The sequence below is a fragment of the Convolutriloba macropyga genome, chromosome 14 (assembly GCF_964194025.1).
Source record: "Convolutriloba macropyga chromosome 14, txConMacr16.3, whole genome shotgun sequence".
In the NCBI taxonomy this organism is placed as follows: domain Eukaryota; kingdom Metazoa; phylum Xenacoelomorpha; order Acoela; family Convolutidae; genus Convolutriloba; species Convolutriloba macropyga.
Window position 1 is genome coordinate 7430119 of NC_134481.1, and position 10000 is coordinate 7440118.

Here is a 10000-nt window from a genome sequence, read left to right on the forward strand (position 1 = left end):
ACTACTACTACTACTACTACTACTACTACTACTACTACTACTACTACTACTACTACTACTACTGTTTCAACACTTTAATTCCAAATATGAAATAAAGGCACGGTTGGCAACAAATACAAACAAAACAAGAAGAGTTATTTGTTTGGTTATTCTGTGAAGTGCTGTACGACGAAATTGTTGAAGGCATTCTTTGACCCGGTTGCTGCTTTCTCCTGCAATCTGGTGAACGATACTTTGTTTCGTACACAGTCTCTTTCGATTTGACTCATCCACGTTTTCCGTTGCCCCCCAGGAGCGCGTCTAGCATGGACGTATTGATCGGGCGGGTCCCAATCGAAGGCACTGCGGGCTAATCTTCCTGGTTCCATTCTCTGGATGTGTCCGTACCATTTTATCCGTTTGAGCATGATCATCGTGGATAGTTGGGGCATTCGTGATCTTGACATAATTTCTTCGTTCGTTGCTTTCTCCAGATATGACAAACGTAGAATTCTCCGAAGACAACCACAGTGGAAACTCTCAAGTTTTCTCTCCATTAATTTCGAAAGAGTCCAAGTCTCTGAGCTGTACAGCACGGCTGATAAAACGAGTGCTTTGTACAAATTGCACTTGAGGTGCACGCTGAGCTGCTTGCTCTTCCAGAGATTTTGGAAGTTAGCAAACCGTTGTCTACCTTCTGCAAGTTTGCAATTGACTTCCTGCAGGTCTCCATGCTTGAGGCTGACATATGATCCGAGATACTTGAACGCTTCTATGTTTTCAAACTCGTTTCCGAGAACATCTTGTACTTTGCAGGAAAACACGCGTGTGGCAACTGCTTTAGGTTTGCCACAGTATCTCGATTGGTGAACTTTTCGGCCATTGACTGTTTTGAACTTTCTTTCACACTTGTCACAGGTAAGGCTCGCCTCTAGTTGCTCGAACTTTGACTTGTCGACGACATTCTTTGACAAACCGGCTTTGCAGAATCTTGTTTGGTGCACTTTGCGTCCGGTAACTGTACTGAATTGCCGCTGACAATTCTGACATCTTAAAGACTCTTGGTCAGCCACCACTGACCGACTCTCATTTTCTAGCGACTCTGAACCTGCTACCGCAGATTGTTGTTGTGAAGCTACCAACGCTGGCTTAGCCACCGCTAAGCTTTTCAATCTTAGCTTCCGGCCATCTTGTGTTTCGAACCAGCCCGCTTTCTTTTTCGTTCCCAGCAGCACCTCCGTGCTGATGGTTAGTCGTGACTGGCTAGATGTCTCTGCCAGGAGTCCTAGTTTGACTACTACTACTACTACTACTACTACTACTACTACTACTACTACTACTACTACTACTACTACTACTACTACTACTACTACTACTACTACTACTACTACTACTACTACTACTACTACTACTACTACTACTACTACTACTACTACTACTACTACTACTACTACTACTACTACTACTACTACTACTACTACTACTACTACTACTACTACTACTACTACTACTACTACTACTACTACTACTACTACTACTACTACTACTACTACTACTACTACTACTACTACTACTACTACTACAACTACTACTACTACTACTACTACTACTACTACTACTACTACTACTACTACTGTTTCAACACTTTAATTCCAAATGTGAAATAAAGGCACGGTTGGCAACAAATACAAACAAAACAAGAAGAGTTATTTGTTTGGTTATTCTGTGAAGTGCTGTACGACGAAATTGTTGAAGGCATTCTTTGACCCGGTTGCTGCTTTCTCCTGCAATCTGGTGAACGATACTTTGTTTCGTACACAGTCTCCTTCAATTTGACTCATTCACATTTTCCGTTGCCCCCCAGGAGCGCGTCTAGCATGGACGTATTGATCGGGCGGGTCCCAATCGAAGGCACTGCGGCCTAATCTTCCTGGTTTCATTCTCTGGATGTGTCCGTACCATTTTATCCGTTTGAGCATGATCATCGTGGATAGTTGGGGCATTCGTGATCTTGACATAATTTCTTCGTTCGTTGCTTTCTCCAGATATGACACACGTAGAATTCTCCGAAGACAACCACAGTGGAAACTCTCAAGTTTTCTCTCCATTAATTTCGAAAGGGTCCAAGTCTCTGAGCTGTACAGCACGGCTGATAAAACGAGTGCTTTGTACAAATTGCACTTGAGGTGCACGCTGAGCTGCTTGCTCTTCCAGAGATTTTGGAAGTTAGCAAACCGTTGTCTACCTTCTGCAAGTTTGCAATTGACTTCCTGCAGGTCTCCATGCTTGAGGCTGACATATGATCCGAGATACTTGAACGCTTCTATGTTTTCAAACTCGTTTCCGAGAACATCTTGTACTTTGCAGGAAAACACGCGTGTGGCAACTGCTTTAGGTTTGCCACAGTATCTCGATTGGTGAACTTTTCGGCCATTGACTGTTTTGAACTTTCTTTCACACTTGTCACAGGTAAGGCTCGCCTCTAGTTGCTCGAACTTTGACTTGTCGACGACATTCTTTGACAAACCGGCTTTGCAGAATCTTGTTTGGTGCACTTTGCGTCCGGTAACTGTACTGAATTGCCGCTGACAATTCTGACATCTTAAAGACTCTTGGTCAGCCACCACTGACCGACTCTCATTTTCTAGCGACTCTGAACCTGCTACCGCAGATTGTTGTTGTGAAGCTACCAACGCTGGCTTAGCCACCGCTAAGCTTTTCAATCTTAGCTTCCGGCCATCTTGTGTTTCGAACCAGCCCGCTTTCTTTTTCGTTCCCAGCAGCACCTCCGTGCTGATGGTTAGTCGTGACTGGCTAGATGTCTCTGCCAGGAGTCCTAGTTTGCCTTTATGTGTTCCAGTGAGTATCTCCACGTTTTGTTGGATGCTAGGCACTGCAACAACATTTGGGCTGTCGCATTTTACGCCCATATTCTTTGTTTTGGCCACATTAATCTTCAGACCAGCGGCTTCCGCAAGGGCCTCGATTCGATGTAGGTTTTCTTGCACCTCACTGTCTGAGACCCCCACGAGAGCAACATCATCAGCAAATTCTAGGTCAGCCACCAATCTCCCAATGTCTAATCCTCCATGCACCGAGTTAGCCAAAATGTAGTTGATGACAAGGCCGAATAGGATTGGGGATCACACATCACCCTGCCTAACGCCCGTTCTGACATCAAATAAGCGTCCTTTCTCACCTTCGGCTTTGACTCGACATTTGAATCCATCATAGCTGTTTCTTATGATGTTTATCACTTTTTGCGGAAGACCATAGTGTTTCATTATCTGGTACATCTGCTAACGATCGACAGAATCGAATGCCGCTCGAAAGTCTATGAAACAAAAGCTAATATCCAATTGAAACGCCATTGATTTCTCTATTATTTGACGCAGGGCAAAGAGCTGATCTGCGCATCCTCTGCTTTTTCTGAAGCCGCACTGCTCTTCCCTTAAGACGCGATCCACTGAATCTTTGCATCGATTGAGAATAACGGAAGCGAACACTTTGCCTGGTACTGACAATAGAGAGATCCCTCGGTGGTTCGAACACTCTGACCTCTTTCCTTTACTCTTGTATAATGGGACAATTTCTGCTACCTTCCAGTCATCGGGCAGAACTTCCGTCGACCAACACTTATCTATGATGTCCCAGAGCCACTCGACAATACCCTTGTGTGCTTTCAACATCTCACAGGAAATGTTATCGGGTCCACTTGCCTTGCCATTCTTCAACCTGCGGACAGCTTCAAGCACTTCTTGAAATCGAATTGAGCTCAGGTCAATCGACAAGCTTTCAGCTGCTTCTTCGGGATCCAATCTCGTACTGCAACTGGATGTTGAGGGATTCAGGAGTTGACTAAAATGTTCCGTCCAGCGTTCAAGTCGTTCCTCTTTCGTCCGTAAAATGACGCCAGTGCTTGAAACTAATTTGGTCAACTGGGGACTCCAGTTTCGGCAAATCTGCTGTGATGCCCCAAAAATCTCCTTCAAGTTGCCTCTGTCCGCAAAGCTCTGCACTTCTTGGCCTTTGCGTTCAAGCCATGCCCGTTTGTCTGCACGTAGAGCTTTTCTGACTTCCTTACAGCAGTTTGTGAACTCTAACAACGCCACCGCGCTGCTGTGTTTCTTCAACTGTAGATCAGCTCGTTTCCGGATAAGTTCCAGAGAATCTGGAGAAATCCAAGGTTTGTTCACTCGCTTGTCCGGAAGGAGGCATTTCACTGCTGCTTGGTTCAGGGCTTTTCGAAAATTGTCCCAAGACTGCTCTGTATTCTCGAAATCGCCGCTCTTATCAAGATGTAACTTGACCTCCTGCGTGAATAAGTCACGCGTTGTTTCATCTTGCAGCTTTGCAGAACTGATTCTGGGCGCGAAACATGGCTTTTTAGACAAAAGTTTCATAGATACTTCCGCAATGACCAGTTCATGATCGGTAATTGTGGTTTTCCCTCTTCTGGTCCTCTGTATCTCTCTGCAAACAGAATGTGATCCAGCATCTTTTTTCGACAACTCGGATCGGGAGGGTTGTAGGTGTACCGATGCACTTGTCGATGCTGGAACCATGTACCACCTACGAGCAATTTGTGTGAAGTGCAAAATGATAACAACTTTTCCGAGTTTTCATTTTCTTCACCCATTCCAAACGGGCCTCTGCAGCTCATGGTGTCATTCAACTGGTGTCCAGGCTCTGCATTGAGGTCACCGATGACACAAATACGCTCCCTATGTTTGAAGCTGGAAACTAGGTCTGAAAGTTGACTCAAAAACAAATCCTTCTCTTGGAGACTAGCTTCATTCGTAGGTGCGTAGCAGACAACAACAGCTAGATTGGCTCTCCTCCGAGCCGCGAACTTGACGTAGCAAATACGTTCACTTAGAGCCACTTGTTCTACGATGCTGTTTATCAATGACTTCTTTACAGCAACGCCCACTCCTCCTTGTCTCGACTTGCTCCTGCAATCTCGTCTCCTGCACTCCCAGAATATCCAACTTGTATTGCGCCAGATCCATTTTCAAAGCCTCTAAAGATCCGGCTTGGGTCAGTGTTCTGACGTTTAAAGTTGCAATTCTGAGTTGGTTCCTCGGGAGATTCTTAGCACCCCTTACCCGGGACTCGGGGCCGTGGTTGAATGTACTCATTGCTTTGGTGTTTGAAGGCTGAGATACGACTAGTTGCGCCACAAACTAGAAGACCAGTGCCTCGTTAGCTCGACCATGTGAGCGGAGAGCCGCAGCACATGACCTACCCCCAGGGGACACCACGTGGAGGTGAGGTTGGATTTTGTCCCCCACTACTACTACTACTACTACTACTACTACTACTACTACTACTACTACTACTACTACTACTACTACTACTACTACTACTACTACTACTACTACTACTACTACTACTACTACTACTACTACTTCTACTACTACTACTACTACTACTACTACTACTACTACTACTGCTACTACTACTACTACTGTTTGAACAGTTAAATTCCATAAAGAAATAAAGGAACAATGGCAATAAGTACAAACAAGTTAATAGAATGAATATAAGTTTGAGCTTATTTGCGTTTATTTAATCCAGGAAATGCTGTTCGACAAAACTGTTGAAGCGGGATTTAGACTCTCTTTTCGCTTTCTGTCGTAAGGTGATGTAGCTCATGTTGTTCCTTGAGCAAGCTTCTTCAAGTTGGTCCAGCCACGTCTTGCGTTGACCCCCTGGAGCTCGTTTAGCATAACAATATTTTTCTGTCGGCTCCCAGGTGAAGGCTCGAAGCGCTAGACGATCGTCATTCATCCTCAGGACATGGCCAAACCATTTCAACTGTTTAATCATGATCATTGCAGAAAGTATCGACATACGTGATCTAGCCAGTACTTCTTCATTTGTCACCTTCTCCATATATGAAAAACATAGTATCCTTCGCAGACAACTGGTGTGAAAGCTCTCAAGTTTCCGTTGCGTTGATTTATTCATGGTCCACGTTTCAGAGCTATATAAGACCACTGATAACACAAGAGCTCTGTATAACTTGCATTTGAGGGGAATACTAAGTTGTTTGCTCTTCCAAAGCTTCTCAAAGCTCGCAAATCACTGTCTCCCTTCCGCCAGCTTGACACTGATTTCCTTTAGGTCACCATGTTGCAAGCTCACGAAAGAACCGAGATATTTGAAAGCTTCTACATTTTCGAACTCCACTCCATCTCGATCGTGGACATTGCAGGAGAAAATGCGATATCTTCCAGCCTTTTCTCTGCCGCAGTATCATGACTCGTGAATTCGTCGGCCTTTCACAGTCGCGAATTTCCTAGTGCACTTCTGACAGGTGAGGCTATTCTCTAGCCCAACAAACTTTGACGCGCTGTCTTTGACACTCTTCGAATTCTTAGACTTGCAGAATCTGGCTTCATGCTTTTTGCAGCCTCTTGCAGTGTCGAAGCGACGTTTACAACCTGAACATACACAACTCTCGTCATCAGAGACCGCAGATGATCTGTTACTCGCCGTAGACACTAGATCAGCGACCACTGACCTCTCGTCGCTGCTAACTGTCACAAGCTCAGCCTCCACTGAACTTTTCAATCTCAGTTTCTCACCAGCTAGTGTCTCGAACCAGCCCGCATTCTTCTTCTTGCCCACCAGCATCTCCCTGCCAATGAGTAGTCGGGATTGGTTTTCGGTCTCAATGAGAGTCCCATAACGGCCTTTAAGGTTTCCTGTAAGAACTTCCACGTTTTTTTGAGCAATGGGTACATTGGCTCCGGGTTTTTCGCATTTTTTTTTCAACATTGATCATTAGGCCAACAGCCTCGGCTGAAGATTCAATTCTATGGAGATTTGCTTGAACTTCAGAATCAGAGACGCCCAATAGGGCAACATCATCGGCGAAATCAAGATCAGCAACACAGCGTCCAATGTCGATTCCTCCTTGAACTGAATTAGCCAACACTTAGTTTATCACAAGACCAAAGAGAATAGGCGACCATACATCGTCTGGCGAACACCAGTTCTTACGTCGAACATCTGGCCCTTCTCGCCCTCTGCCTTGACGCAGCACTTGAAGCCTTCGTAACTGTTGCGGATGACATTCACAACTTTTTGTGGGAGCCCGTAATGTTTCATTATCTTGTACATCATCTCGCGGTCCACCGAATCGAATGCAGCGCGGAAATCAATGAAACAAAAACTGACATCCAATTAGAAGGCCATGCATTTCTCTAGTATTTGCCTCAACGCAAACAATTGGTCAGTGCAGCCCCTGATCTTTCGGAATCCGCATTGTTCTTCTCTTAGCACTTGATCAAGTGCATCTTTGCATCTATTCAGGATGATTGATGCAAAAACCTGTCCAGGTAACGAGAGCAGTGAAATTCCGCGATAGTTCCCACACTCAGATCTTTTTCCTTTGTTTTTGTATAGCGGGACAACTTCTGCTAACTTCCAGTCTTGTGGAAGATTTTTGTCAGTCCAGCACATGTTGACAATGTCCCACAGCCATTCAGCGATTCCATTATGCGACTTTAGCATTTCGGCAGAAATATTGTCTGGTCCACTTGCTTTACAGTTTTTTAGTTTACGGACGGCATATAGAACTTCATCAAACCGATTTGGATCTAGGTCTAATTCAAGACTCTCGGATGCTTCCTCTATGCTCAACACAGAATTGCCGCTTGTCGTGGCTTGATTCAACAGATGCTTAAAGTGCTCGGTCCAACGTTCCAACCTTTCTTCTTCTGTTTTCAGAGGCTCGCCTGTGGTTGAAACTAAATTCCTTATATGAGGACTCCACTTCCGACATAACTGTTTTGACTCCCCAAACACTTCTTTCAGGTCACCTTTGTCTGAATGATCTTGTATTCTTTCACCTTTGTCCTTCAGCCACTGTCTTTTGTCAGATCTTAACGCTTTTCGTACTTCTTTGCAGCAATTAGAGAACACTAGCAGCGCCTCCGCGCTACTATGCTTCCTCAACTGTAACTCGGCCCGTTTCCTAATCAGCGCTGGCGTTTCAACTGTAATCCAAGGTTTGTGCACACGCTTTTCGGGGATGAGTAGTTTTGTTGCCGCTGCATTAAGAGCCGTTCGAAAATTGTTCTACGCCTTCAACAATATCGCTCTCATCAAGATAGTATTTCACTTCTGCGCCGAAAGCTTCACGCGTGACTTCATCGCGCAACTTGGCAGAGCAGACTTTCGGTTGACTGCGTGGCTTCTGTGCCACTAATTTGAATCGCACTTCAGCAATGACCATTTCGTGATCGGTGAGAGTGATCTTTCCCCTCCTTGTCCTTACGTTGTGCAAACAACTCATGTGCCTCGAACCGAATAAGATATGATCTAACATCTTCTTTCGCATCTGTTGGTCAGGTGGGTTAAATGTATACGGGTGCACTAACCGGTGTCGAAACCAGGTTCCACCAATCAACAGGTCATGAGAGACACAAAAGGACAACAATTTTTCTGAGTTATCATTCTCCTCGCCCATTACAAAGGGGTCTCGGCAAGGCACGTTGACATCAGATTGTTGACCAGGATTGAAGTCTCCGACGAGGCAGACTCTCTCCCTTTGTTTGAAAGTGGATACCAAGCTGCACAACTGATTCCAAAAATTGTCTTTCGCTAAGTCGTCAGCTTCATTTGTGGGCGCATAACACACAATCACAACAAGGTTAGCTCGTCTCTGAGCTGCAAACTTCACATACGCCATTCGCTCACTAAAAGCAACTTGCTCAATTATGCTACCGGCAAGCCTTTTCGTCACTGCAATACCAACTCCTCCTTGTCTCGCTTTTGCAGTCGATAGCCATGAGTCAGTGAGGAAGAGCTTGTGGTCGCCAGGATCTATTTCCTGCTCCTCCAGTCTCATTTCCTGCACTCCCAGAATGTCCAACTTGTACTTCTTCAGGTCCATTTTCAGGCTTTCCAGTGAACCTGATTGAGCCAGTGTCCTGACATTGAGGGTTCCAATTCTGAGATTTACTACTACTACTACTACTACTACTACTACTACTACTACTACTACTACTACTACTACTACTACTACTACTACTACTACTGCTACTACTACTACTACTACTACTACTACTACTACTACTACTGCTACTACTACTACTACTACTACTACTACTACTACTACTACTACTACTACTACTACTACTACTACTACTACTACTACTACTGCTACTACTACTACTACTACTACTACTACTACTACTACTACTACTACTACTACTACTACTACCACTACTACTACTATTATTATTACTATTACTACTACTACTACTACTACTACTACTACTACTACTACTACTACTATTACTACTACTACTACTACTACTACTACTACTACTGCTACTACTACTACTACTACTACTACTACTACTACTACTACTACTACTACTGCTACTACTACTACTACTACTACTACTACTACTACTACTACCACTACTACTACTATTATTATTACTATTACTACTACTACTACTACTACTACTACTACTACTACTGCTACTACTATTACTACTACTACTACTACTACTACTACTACTACTACTATTACTAATACTATTACTATTACTATTACTACTACTACTACTACTACTACTCCTACTACTACTACTACTACTACTACTACTACTACTACTACTACTACTACTACTACTACTACTACTACTACTACTACTACTACTGCTACTACTACTACTACTACTACTACTACCACTACTACTACTATTATTATTAGTATTACTACTACTACTACTACTACTACTACTACTACTACTACTACTACTACTACTACTACTACTACTACTACTACTACTACTACTACTACTACTACTACTACTACTACTACTACTACTACTACTACTACTACTACTACTACTACTACTACTACTACTACTACTACTACTACTACTACTACTACTACTACTACTACTATTACTAATACTATTACTATTACTATTACTACTACTACTACTACTACTACTACTACTACTACTACTACTACTACTACTACTGTTTC